Below are 13,491 nucleotides of genomic sequence, written 5' to 3' on the forward strand. Positions count from 1 at the left end.
CATGGCCTGGCATCTCTCTCCTTTCCTTCTCTTCTATCTCTTCCTCTCCCACTATGCTCTGGCCCCACCATGCCCCATGCCCTTCCTTTCTCTCTGGTCTGATATCTGTCTCCTTAATTTCCCTTCCCTCCCCCCATGCCCTGGCATCTTTCTGCTCTCCTTCTCTTCTATCTCTCCCTCCCCCTCCATTATCTGGTATTTTCTCTCCTTCCTTGCCCCTGGTCTGGCATCTGTCTCCTTTCCTTCTCTCTCCTTCCATGGTCTGATTTCTCTTTTCCTTCCTCTCTCTTGGAAGCCCGTGGCATTTACTGTGCTTCTGCTGCTGCCTCCATGCTTGGTAGCCAGGCTGGAGATAAAGGGCGGCATCACCCCACGGGTTACAAGGTCCAGTTTGGACCTCTCAGACTTGCCAGCTAGTGGCCAAGGGTAACACTTGCCATGCCTTCTGGAGAGCCCCAGTGAAGGAACATGACGCAGCCATTTGCCTTCTCTGGCTCTGGGGATGCTGGGAGTGGGAGAGGGTGACAGAAAAGTTGGTGGGGAGAGTAGCACTCACCCATTTATGTTCGGCGGTGCTCTCCTCGGGGGACAGACACGAGTGGAAACTTTCCACAGGGAGGGAAGGCAACACTCAGAGCAGAGCTGCTGCGTCATGCCCCTGCTCCTTCGGCAGTCCATATACGTGCCTTGTGCCTACCAAGAGTGTTGCGCCCCGAGGCCAGAGCTTGCAAGGTGCGTCATTCCTGCTTTGGAGCATGCAATGTTAGAGGAACTGAACCCAGACAAGGGGGGGGGGGCTCTAACACTGCGTGCGCCAGCTTCCCTTCTCTTCTGAAACAGGAATGACATAATTTCCTGTTTCGGAGAAGGGAAGCCAGCACGCGTAGTGTTAGAGCCCTACAGCCTGAGTTCAGTTTGTTTGTGGGCAAGAGGGCAGTGAGAGAGTGGAAGGGAGGGAAGATGTCTTCACCAGGCAGTCGGAGAGAGGAAGGCTGATCGGCCGGTAGATTGTGAAAGCAACGCGAGTCTATCATGGAGCCCGGGATGGGCTCCGCGATCTACCGGTTGATCGCGATCGACGTATTGGGAACCCCTGCCCTAGAGATTCAAAAATACATTATTTTTATATTTAAGGTCTCTCATCATGATGTGTGTTATCTGCACAGAATTTATCCCTTGATAACATCAGCAATAAATTTGCTGAGCCTCTAGATGGCTCCATAAGCTCATTCCGTACTCTTATGAGGCAACTTTTCCCGGCTCTTGTTGCTGTGCTTGAAACAGGACAACTCTGGGAAATTGCAACAGAACCCCAACAGGAAAAGAACATATTCAGTCTTTTGTTCTCTGTGCTGACATGGATGAAAAACCTAAACATGTAGAAACAGAAGGGATAAGGAAACCATATAGGCATGACTAAAAGGAATGCTAAATCACACAGATCAAGCAGTGAGAACTAGTCATATGCCAGTTAAAGTGCCTAGAAAGGGGCTCTAAAAAGCAGACTGTATTTCGAACACTAAGCCATCCTAAACGTTCTACAATATAAACACCTGCCTCCAAAGTAACTGGATCCAAGATGGCTAAATATGCATTTAATACCTAGGAAAACCCCATGAGACGGGAATAAGAGAAACAGTTATTGTTATAGAAGGCAGGAGAAAAGAAAACATGGAAGTTTTAATGTAACCAAGGTTATAAATAAAATTTTAGAAAAGGTAGGTTTAAGAATTATGCTTTGTATTATCTTTAAAGCATATCTGTTTTTTGTTAATGTTAAAATTTCAATAAAAATTTTGAGCTGAAAAAAAAATAAATTCTGAGCTGTAAGTGTCACTTTTAGAACTCTGGACAGAACAACTTTCTCCAGGAAGTCAGCAGTGCTGGAGAGAGCTCTAAACTGCCAAGGTGGGCAGTAGTGTTGGTTTTGTTGGCAGAGACAGGTGTATGTTAATTGACGTCTCTGTAAAATTTGTCCGTAAAGATAAATTTTCATTTTAATAATTGATTTGGTTTAGGAAATTGGTATTTGAGCTGAGGTATTTGCTTTAGGCTAGCTCGGGTGTGGTAATTTGGTGTTTTTTAGTTGGTGGAGTTTTATTTGTGGTAAAAGGAATTTTACTGAAGATATCAGCAAAGTTGTATTATATAGGATTTGTGTTTTGCTGATTTAATTGAGCTTCAGTGATTTTGAGAAAATGTTTTGATGTGACTGAAGCAATTATTTTTAACCCCAAACCTGTTTGAAGACCTTAGGCTGAAGATTCCAAATAGAACTGAACACCAGTGCTGACAGGGCTGTGCACTGCTAGTTAATGTTTTTGGATTTTATGGAAGAGATTGTATTAAATTTTAATTAAACCTTGGTTTGTAAAAAGTGGGTGGGACTAGTTTTAGGGAAATTAAATTATCATTTTTTTATTATTTAAGTAGCTAGTGTCCAAAGAAAATATATTTTATTTTAAACATCAAACAGGGATTTGCTTCCTTTGAGGTTTTTTATAGATAGGGAGTAGGAGATTCTTCAAGCAAGAACACAGAAGAAAGTACCCAATGCAAGAGAGTCAAACCTGAAAACTAAGAAAAATCAGAAATCTACTGATCTGGATCCACCTGGCAGAGAACCCGTAAGAGAAGAAAAAAGTAAAACAAAGTATCAATTTTCTTAGAGACTTTTTAATTGTAGAAGTGTTTTCAAAATTAAGTGCAAAGTCACATTAAAAATTTATTGCACTTATTAGAGGGGTTGATAGTTTTCTTTTACCTATCTATTTTATCCCAGTATTGAAATTTTGGGATTAAAGAAATTTCTAATGTAAATCTGTTACTTCCCTAAAGAAATTAAATTATATTCTCAGCTAACGCGACTACATTGTTGAGAATTTCACCTTGGGGAAGTAGCAGGTTACATTAAGAAGCGATGGAATTCCATTTGCTGAAAGATTTTAGGACAGCTTTAATAGGGGTAAAAAACAACAACAACCCCTTATAACTATAATGGCCTCATTACTGTATATAACATAGTAGATAATGGACAAAATTGCATTTAAGAAGAGTTAGAGGTATCCACCGCTATCCTCAGAAGTTGCTAATCAATCTGATTCAAGTTGAACTTACTCAAAGAATAAAGGCTGGCAGATATATCTGATGTATATTCATTGTGGATTGTCATGAAAAGCCACACCTGTTTTTGGCTCCTTATGTCTAGGTATAACCACCCCTGGAACTGATAAACATTTGGCTGTGGATCCTGCCTGGAGGCAGAAGATTGGTGGAAGTAATGACTATTTCTGCTCTTACACAATCTCTGCGAAAAAAAGCATCGAGTCCTTGTTATAAATCAAAATTTAATTGTAAGGCAACTCCTTAAATCCTGCATATTTCCTGCTGAATATTGACAGGCAGACAGAAGAATACCTTGCCTTGGAATATGGCAGTCTAACAGAAAAAGCAAAGGAGGTGTCTTTTCAACCAATGATCAGTCTTTATTCAAAACGATGGTCCCAACAAGGATCCCAGTTTCGGTGTATAGGAGACACCTTCTTCAGGAGACACTATTGGAAACATACAACACATAAAATAAGCTGAATACTGACCAATAGTTTGTTTTTGGCCTGAAAAAACATGAGCATATTAGTCCTTATTATTGGGAGAAAAAAAATTGGAGGCAAGAGTCTTGTTTAAATTTGCCTGCATCTGCTTTAAAACGATATTTGGTATGGCTCCAATTTACCTTCTCTCTCATTTTGTCTTGAATTGTCCATCAAGTCCACTAGATGACCTCATTTATTTGCTTATCTGACAGTAAAATCTTGTCGATATAAGAAATTTTTGGATAGAACACTTGCATTTCAAGCAGGCAAAATGAATGTTTGGTTAGGCGCTATTATCTCACAAGCTCTGTTCTATGGTTCCTTTAGAAAACAGATGAAGACTTATTTGTTTGACAAATGTGTAACTTGACATCTCTCTGTTTCTTAGTTTGTATTTCACCTAATACTTGTAATTGATCGTTCTTTCCTAATATCTGTATTTCACTGATTGTTCAGTCTTCTTCTTTGTAAACCACCTAGAAGTGTGTGGTATGGCGGGATACAAGAATAAAATTATTATTATTTTAATTGTCAAACATATACAGGCACAATTAAGCACACACAGCCAGGGTGCACATAGTTATAGAAACAGTTGAGGTGGGGGCCTTCCTGGGAGATTGGAGCATACAAGGCACTTATGCACATATTGTAAGTTTTCACAAGGAAAGGATCCTCATAAATCATAGGTGCAGAATTGGGTGCATTCTCCCCCTGCCCCCAAGACAATTTTGAAAGGGAAATCCTTCCATTTGAAAGGTGATTTAAAGTCTGCAAGCCTGTTGACCCCTTTCAAATCTAAGATGGGCCGAAAAGTCCCCTCTTTCTTGGGCGCCACAAAGTATCTAGAGTACCTGCCGACTCCTGACCGACTCCTGAGGGGGCACTGAAACCACAGCTCTGAGATCTAGCAATCTTTTAAGGATCTGGGGAAAAACCTGCGTCTTCCACGGTGCCTGACAAGGAGAAGCTAGAAAATGATCTGGCAGGGAATGGGCAAACTGCAGAGCAGAACCGACCCTAATCACCTCCAGCCGAGCACCCACTGGAACCAGAGGGGCACGGGCACAGAGTCATTGAGCAGGATAGGCAGCGGAGGAACTAACGGAGAGATTCTCAGCCTCCCTATGGGCCCGACGACTGCATTCACTGAAAAAAACGACCCCTGGCAAAATCAGAGGTCAGGTAGGGAGCAGTCCCACTCTCAGGGCGGTACCTGCAGAAATCTCGCAGACTCCCCTGAGCAGTGCCACCTTGAAGAGCCTGGCAAACATTGTCTTTTGTGCAGGCAGGGCACTTTAGAGTCCGTCAGAGTTTGAACTAACTAGTCCAAAACCTCTGGCAAATAACAAAGACCCCTGAAAAAGAAAATTTAGAGAGTTTAGTGATGGACACCGCATCCGCCGATCAAGCCTGAGACCAGAAGGTCCGACGCACAGCTATGGATTTGGCAGACATCTGCAAGAAGTCAGAGTGCGTCTGAGAGGAAAGAGGCAGCCATCTGAATCTTCGCCACCTCCTGACCATCAGACTCACTGTCAAGGACCCGCTCGGCCCACCGAAACACGGCCTGAGCCACCAGTCCCGCACAAATAGCTGCCTGGACCCCTAAGGCAGACACATCAAAATTCTGTTTAAGAATGGTCTCCACTTACGCTCCTCAGAGTCTGTTAAGACAGAACTGCCCTTGATGGGCCCAGTATGCCACGTAGCTGAGACCACCGCGTCCATCACTGGTGACTTTAAGGTAGTCCTATCCCCCACCGGGACAGGATACAAACAAGCCAAGGAGCACGCAAACCGAAAAGATGTGTCCTGTGAAGTCCACTGTGCCAGAATAATATCCAGAAAAAAAAACAGGTGTACTAGATAAGAGAGGGAAGCAGAGGAAATCCCCCAAAGAAGAGGGTCCTCCACACTCGCAGGCGGCGCTTCCTCAAAGCGCATCAACGAGGAGATCTGCTGAATCAGATCTGAGAGCTTGTCCCTCTGAAAAAGGCGCACCTCAAACGCCTCCTCGCTGGTAGATGGAAAAAAACAAGTCCCCGGTACCAGCGATCGTCCCCTCGAGAGGATCCTGGAGATGTGTCCAAGGGTTCAGGTCCTCATGCATTAGTTAAAACTCTCCTCAGACAACAAGTCCTCGTCCGAAGCAGTATGCGGGCACTTGGACGAGGGAGGAGGAGGGGGGATGCAAAAAGAATTAAGGGGTCAAAACATCAGGGGGCGTGGAGGGAACAAACCCCCGAGACTCCCTGGACACAAGTAGGACCCCCAGCCGCCTATATGCTTTACACAAAGCAAAAAGAAAATGAGGGGGGGGGAAAACCCCGGCAGCCCCATGGGACTCCCTGCCCTGCTGTAACCTATCCCTGTTATGTCAAAACAGGGAGAAGGCACCTGAGGCTAAATACAAGATAGAGGGGCTATCTGAGGAAAAACGGCAAAAAAAACGCGCCAAAAATATCCCCTCCAGGGCCTGTAGTGGCTGAGAAGACTGAACTGTCCCAGCCGCTAAAGCAGGCAAAACCTGGCATCAGCTGAGAGAAAAAAAAACCCAGTTGACAGGAAATCTTCTGTGGGCAGCAGGAAAAGACCGGGCTTCCCTGCAAAGCTGTGCCAGCTCACGAGGCACTAGCGGTGGGGAACCTTGGACACCAGCAACCGATGCTGACGAGACTTCCACAACCACACTGGCCTGAACAGCTGTTTTCAGGCAGGCCACTAGTGCCTCACATCTGTACCAAATTGCGCACCTTTCCCCCTGAGAAGTGCTCAATTGCTCCATACGCGACCTAGCTGAAAGAAAAGTGCCGGTTAATTGAAAAATACAGTGATTTACAGCATATTTACAGGGAAAGCAACCCTTCAGACCAGCACTGCCTCAGGATTTTTTTTTTTTATAAAACAGACTCTACTAGCTAAACAATATGCCTTACCATCAGGGGGTAAGGCTTACTTTTGAGGCACCTCCAGAAAAATGTCGGGGAGGGGGAGGAAAGGGGGGAGGGACCCCGCTCGAGACCTGCCGGGTTTGACACACCTGAAGTCGGACTCAATCCAGCTCAATCCAGCAACAAAAAGGGACAAAAATTCTTAAACAAATTCCAACAGCCCTACCAAGGGAGATGGGTACAGGTCACCACACCTACTGGAGACTGAGAGAAGACTGAGGTAATTAGGGAGAGGTCACATGATATGTACAGTTCCAAATTTTTGTCTCAGTCTCCACCTGCTGGTCATAATGAGATAATATACCCGCCTGTAAGATTAACCCTATGCTGGGCTGGAGAGTTGCTAATGAATGAAATGCATTTTGAGTTAATTTGCACGCAAAAACAAGAACATCCATAGCATTAATTAGCAATTTTATCTACTTTAATTTCACCATTGTTACAATTGCCCGTACATAACTTAAAGAACTTTAAATAAATATACTCTCAAATTTAATTTTTTGTTGGTTTTGCAAATTTATAATTTCAATTATAATGTGCCGTGAAAAAACATTTGCTCCGTTTAGTGTGCCGGAGCTAAACAAATTTGAGACACACTCAACTAAAGAGTGAAGCAGCAGCTTGAATGTAAAGCCAAAGGCTCAAGGAGAGAGAAGAGACCCCTATTTGGAAACTGGATAGCCAGAGGAGATAATTTAGAATCGTACTGAATAGAATATTAGGCTATTTGGTTGAATACAAATAATGAAAACTATTATTCAGACGAATATAAATAATGGGCAATGTGAAATCAGAGATCAAGAGTTTATTTCAGTAGGTTTTAGCACAGTAGATCCCCAGATTATTTGCATTCAAATTTAAAGGACTATTCGGCGAATACAATTAATGTATTCAGGGTACTATTTGGGGTTGAATCAAATTGAATACAAATATTCAGTTCAGCCCTAAAGATAAACAAGATTATCTCTATAGGGAAGAATCTGTATGTAAGTGGATCCCAGAAAGAAGAGACTGTGTTTGACGCAGAAGAAAATTTGTTTGTTCTGGTAATATGAGTAACCCTTTACCCCCAGAGACTGATTATTACTGAAAAAAATGAAAGACACAAATGAAGTAAGAGTATAAAATATTAGAGTTTATTCAATGATGTTCAACCTCAGATGATAAAAACTGTTTTGCACATGTTAGTAAAGAGAGAAGGAGCACTTCATACCTGTCTCCAAGTGAAAGCTTTGAAGAACTTCTACACCACCTACCTCCCAGAGAACCTGTTCCCTTGGATAAGAATGTGCATGCACTGAGCAAAACACAGAGGCTTAGGAGAAATAAATGCTCTGTGAGCCTTGGATGTGAATCATAAACAAACCACCCTGCAAGCAGGCTAGCCCCTTACACAAGCTACAAATGTGCTTTGACTTAGTAAACCAAAGATCCATCCCAGTTTTTTGGGGAAGAAGGAAAAATAGATCCCCTTTCCGCCTAGAGGACACAAACTCAAGAGGCAAAATACTAATCTAACTATTACCTACATGAATAGCTGCCTATAACAATTATGCAACCCATACAGTTCCCACACTGCTCCTAACCAACTGGAAGGCAACAGCAAACATCATCTCCCAAATACCAACTATTTCAAACTCTAACGGAATTACCCACCCAACCACATGGATCACAATAGATAGAAACACAAACTATCAGACCCACACTTGCCAACCCACCACACAAACTACAAGGAGACCGACAAACCCTTACAAGATCAAAACACAACCTCACCAAAGATCATTCAACTACCCAAAATTAACTCAAATCACACATACAGAATACACCACTCTCACATGTGCATACGTAAATATCAGAGCCATAGGCCCCAAATCAGAACATAAAAAACTGGATAGAAGAAGAAAATATAGATTGCCTTTTCCTCACAGAAACTTGGCTTACTTCTGACTCAGACCGCAGACTAACGGAAGTCTGCCCAAAGGGATATAAAATAATAGTGGCCTGCAGAGAAAACAAAAGAGGAGGAGGAATTGCCTTCATAGCCAGAACCTCATTAAACCTAAAAATACAAGACAAAACAACCACCCCATAATGGATCTACTAGCCTGTCAACTCTCAAGCGCATCACTCAAAGGAACACTAACATGCATACTCTGCTACATAACTCCAAGAAACTGGAACACAAAATTTGAAGATTTTATTTACCAAAACTCACTAACGACAACCTATAACTTAATTCTAGGAGACCTCAACCTCCTCCTCGAAAACCAATTCTACAAACAAGTTGAAAATGTACTAGTATACCTCAAGGCCCTAACATACAAGATACTATTACCCTCAAACCACATATGAAAAAGGACACCAACTCGACATTGCAGCCTACATGTCCCAACAGCCCACTCAACCAGAAATCCACACATCAAACGGATACTGGTACCATTCCCTCTGGTCTGATCATTATACATACTCCTTCAAAATCAACTGGACCAAAAACAAAAGCAAACCAATTACACAAAAAATAACTTAATAACTCAATACATCGACCCCACCAAATTCTGGACAAAACAGACACCATTATCCAAGACTACAACCCCAAAGACTTCATCTCACAATGGAGCCATCTAAGTACAGCAACCCTAAATGAGCTAGCCCCAGAACAATCCAAAACCAGAATCCACAGTAAATCAGACAAATTGTTTGACAATGAACTGCTCCAACTCAAAAGGCAATGCAGACAACTAGAAAGAAAATGGAGAAAAAGTAGCCAAGATTCCACAAAAACAGCATGGAGAACAGTGCACCAAAAATACAACCAAAAGCTAATAGAAAAAAAGAAAGACATACTACACAAAGCAAATAGGAGAAGGATCCCAAGACACAAAAAAGCTATTCCAGTTACTAAAAGAACTCACAGACACCACACCATATCTGACCAATAACAGCTCCCCCTCCCTCTCAGCCACCCTCTTAGCCACATTCTTCAAAAACATTAGAGCCACGTTTAACGAACACCTACTCACCTAGAAGAAATCACAACTCCCCCCACAGAGAAAGATTCAGTAGCAGCAGACAGAACCTGGTCCCACTTCTCACCCATACAATGGGCAGACCTCAACAAACTATATAACAAATACAGTCACGCAGCCTGTGACCTTAACCACTGCCCCCCAAACCTATTGAAAACCTCCAGCACGCTGTTCCGCACTCGGCCAGTTCTCACAAGAACTCAGCTAAATCATTATAACTCCGATCCTAAAAGACCCCAAAGGAGCAACAGACCAACCATCCAAATAAAGACCTATATCCTCAATCCCACTTTACATCAAGCTAATGGAAGGCCTCGTAGCCAAAGCCCTAAACTTATTCCTAGAAAACCACAACTTACTCCACCCCACACAGTCTGGCTTCAGAACCAACTACAGAACTGAGACTCTTCTAGGAACGCTCATGGACATCGCGAGACAACACCTCAGCACAGGCAAGAAAATACTGATCATACAACTAGACCTCTCTGCAGCCTTTGATTTAGTAATAATAATAATTTTATTTCTTATATACCGTTATACCATAAGTTCAAAGCGGTTTACAACAAGAATCGTGCAGTGAGAGAATGCAGTGATTACAGCAAGAGACATATGTTTACAACAAGATACATATGTTTGGAACAGGATACATAAGATTAGGGCTGCTAGACCATGACATCCTTTTACAAACACTAGACTCAATAGGAATTACAGGCAAAGTACTAACATGGTTTAAAGGTTTCCTACAATACAGAACTTGTAGAGTCAAAACAAACAAAGAAAAATCAGAACCATGGTCCAACCCATGTGGAGCACCCCAAGGATCACCTCTGTCTCCCACACTCTTCAACCTATACATTGCCTCCCTAAGCTCCCACCTAGGCAAACTAGGCATTACCTCCTATTGTTACGCAGATGACATCACCATACTCCTCCCCTTCGACCAACCAGCACCTTCCATGGTAGGCACAATTCACAAAACATTCGAAGCAGTAGCAACATGGATGAAAGAACACAAACTGAAGCTTAACCCTGACAAAACAAACTTCATCCTCCTAGAAAACAACAAAACCCCAACCTTGACTAACCTAGTAATTAACTCGATCTCACACCCCATTCAACCCAAGCTAAAACTCCTCAGAGTGCTGATAGACAGAGGCTGTATCATGCAACCACAAATCAACAAAATAACAAAAACATCATTTGCAACTATGAGAAACCTAAGACAAGTCTGAAAATTCTTCGTCAGAAAACAATTCCAACTCGTGGTTCAATCACTAATCCTAGGCCTAATAGACTACTGCAACATACTATATCTCCCCTGCCCTGCATTCATGATAAAACAACTACAAACAATACAAAACACAGCCCTAAGACTCATCTATTCGCTGAAAAAATACAACCACATCACAGAGGCATACCACGATTCACACTGGCTCCCAATACAAGCCAGAGTACACTTCAAATTCTACTGCCTACTACTTAAAGCTATAAATGGAGACAGCCCAACCTACTGGAACAATTGACTAATAAAATCTACCTCAATTAGACACAGAAGAACCCACACAATATTCACACACCCGCCAACCAAAAACGTCAAACGAAGAAAATTGTATGACAACCTACTGGCCACCAGAGCAGCGAAACTGGACAGACAACTCATCAATCTGCCGATCTCGATCAAGACTACAAAACCTTCAAAAAAGAAACAAAAACCCTACTCTTCAAAAAATACATAAAACCAATATAACACAACCAGACATGCCCCAAACTCCTCCTGCTATATAATCTACTTCTTATCAAATTAGAAAATGTTCAAACTATTCCTTAGAACTTCTTATTCCTTAACAATATGTATTTCTTAATATCATTCAATTCTAATGTAATCCACCTTGAACCGCAAGGTAAAGGCGGAATAGAAATCACTAATGTAATGTAATGTAATGTAATACAACTACAGCTACAGCTAAGCAGACCAGTTCTTGGAAACTTGGGCCTAGTAAATGCCAGTTTAGCCAATAAAAAATTTCCCATGAGCCATGATGTCATCATTGAATACCACTTAGACATCTTGGGAAAAACTAAGACCTGGTTGGATGAAAGCTAAGGACACCACTGGCTGAAGTACGTCCCATAGTATTCACTATCCTATACCAACCAATATAAGAGAAGAAAGGTGGAGGGGTAGCAGTCCTGATCTGATAAACAATCAAACTGTGTGGGTCTCCATCTGTCAGAATGCCTCTTATTCCAGCTGGGAGATAAGGAACTAATATGGCTGCTTGTGATCTACAGAGCGCCTCACAATAATGCATCATCTGTACAAGAACTGCTGAATCTGATGACTGAGGTATCCCTGAGTTACCCCAGATTACAGATCATGGAAGACTAACCTACACATTGAAACTCCAGACACCACCGCTGTTGCCTTTCTTGATATTGTCATGTGAGGATCCTCTCATATATAACTTCCATATGTGATAAAGAACTGGTGTTATAGTGAGCTTAACTATGCATATGTTAATGCTCAGGTATCCAGGGATTTTTAGACAGCCACCCGAGTAGCATAACTCATAGTGGTAAGATCCTCATTAATCCCAACCTAGCATTTATGACGTTTTAACAAATTTTTTCTCTTTTTACTTATTTCATCTATGTAATGTACTTTACCACACTATCCAATAGGCTATGCTAGGATCCTGCCTGCTGCTCATCTAGGACTGGCCATAACAGGACAAACAGGACAAGTAGGGGGTTAGGAAGTTTCTCAGGCAGGCATTGGGCGGGGGTTAAAAATTTTTTTTTCCAAAATTTTTATTTTAACAAATTCACATACAAAGGAAATACAACAGTCGGAACATGTACATAACCTATACAAAACTAAAGATAAGATCGTCATCCGCTGGGTTTCTGCACTGAGACTAAAGAACTCAACAAAACAAGTTTTTTTAAAAAAAATTTTTTATACAAGCAAGTGGGGTTAGGAGTTAACCTTGAAAAAGTGGGCTTTTAGTGGTAATACTTTTAAATAGGAGGAAATATTTTTTCATTCAATGAACAGCTAAACTCTGGAACTCATTGACGGAGGATGAGATAACAGCAGTTAGTTTATCTGGATTTTAAAAAAAAGGTTTAGACAAGTTCCTGGCAGAAAAGTCCATAATCTGTTATTGAGATAGACATGGGAAAAGTCACTACTTACCTTGGGATCAGTGGCATGGAATATTGCTACTCTTTGGAATTCTGTCAGGTACTTGTGACCTGAATTGGCCTCTATTGGAAGCAGGAAACTGGACTATATGGATCATTGATCTGAATATGGCTATTCTTATGTTCTAATGGATTACTACCTTTTATGGAGCCTCAAGTTTATGGTTTGCCTAAGCTTTCTGAAGAAAAAACAAGCCTCTTGAAATTACTCTCTGGAACCTACTACTTTTGCAATCATATTTTTAAATACTTAAGAAAACACACCTTATATCTTATTCTATCTGATAATAATGACAGCAGCAATGGGAAAGCCTTTTTAAATTTAATATTTATTTGCATGAGAATAATTGAGTTCTGTAAACGGTAAACTGAGTTCGGTAAACGGTAAAAAATGGTTCACATTCCCCACTCATGAAATTTGACACTGGCACATGGCAACTGCCATACTGAGAGGAAAGGCTCTGATCCTCCCTTACCTTATCAAGAAGTGTTTTCCAGTCATAGATCTTTTTAGCATAGGAGTGTGAGAACCAGGAAAAGAGTCTGCTGCTATAGTTTCATCTGTGAAGACAGCAGGAATGATTACACAGGGCTATTTATTATTATTATTAATAAACTGGGGCCACAACAGATGAATTTGGATGAATTCAAGTTGATATGATGATATGGTAGATTCAGAATGACATTGGCAGGCCACTGGAACCATAAGGGCAA

The 13,491-nt window shown here is 41.7% G+C and overlaps 1 protein-coding gene across 3 annotated transcripts in view; it reads right to left on the reverse strand.

Moving 5' to 3' along the window:
- Positions 1–13,491, reverse strand: part of PTPN3 (protein tyrosine phosphatase non-receptor type 3) — a 710,747-nt gene that overhangs the window by 304,034 nt on the left and 393,222 nt on the right. The gene's annotated exons all lie outside the window — the stretch shown is intronic.

Source organism: Geotrypetes seraphini, chromosome 2, assembly GCF_902459505.1.
Source record: "Geotrypetes seraphini chromosome 2, aGeoSer1.1, whole genome shotgun sequence".
NCBI classification, from domain to species: Eukaryota; Metazoa; Chordata; class Amphibia; order Gymnophiona; family Dermophiidae; genus Geotrypetes; species Geotrypetes seraphini.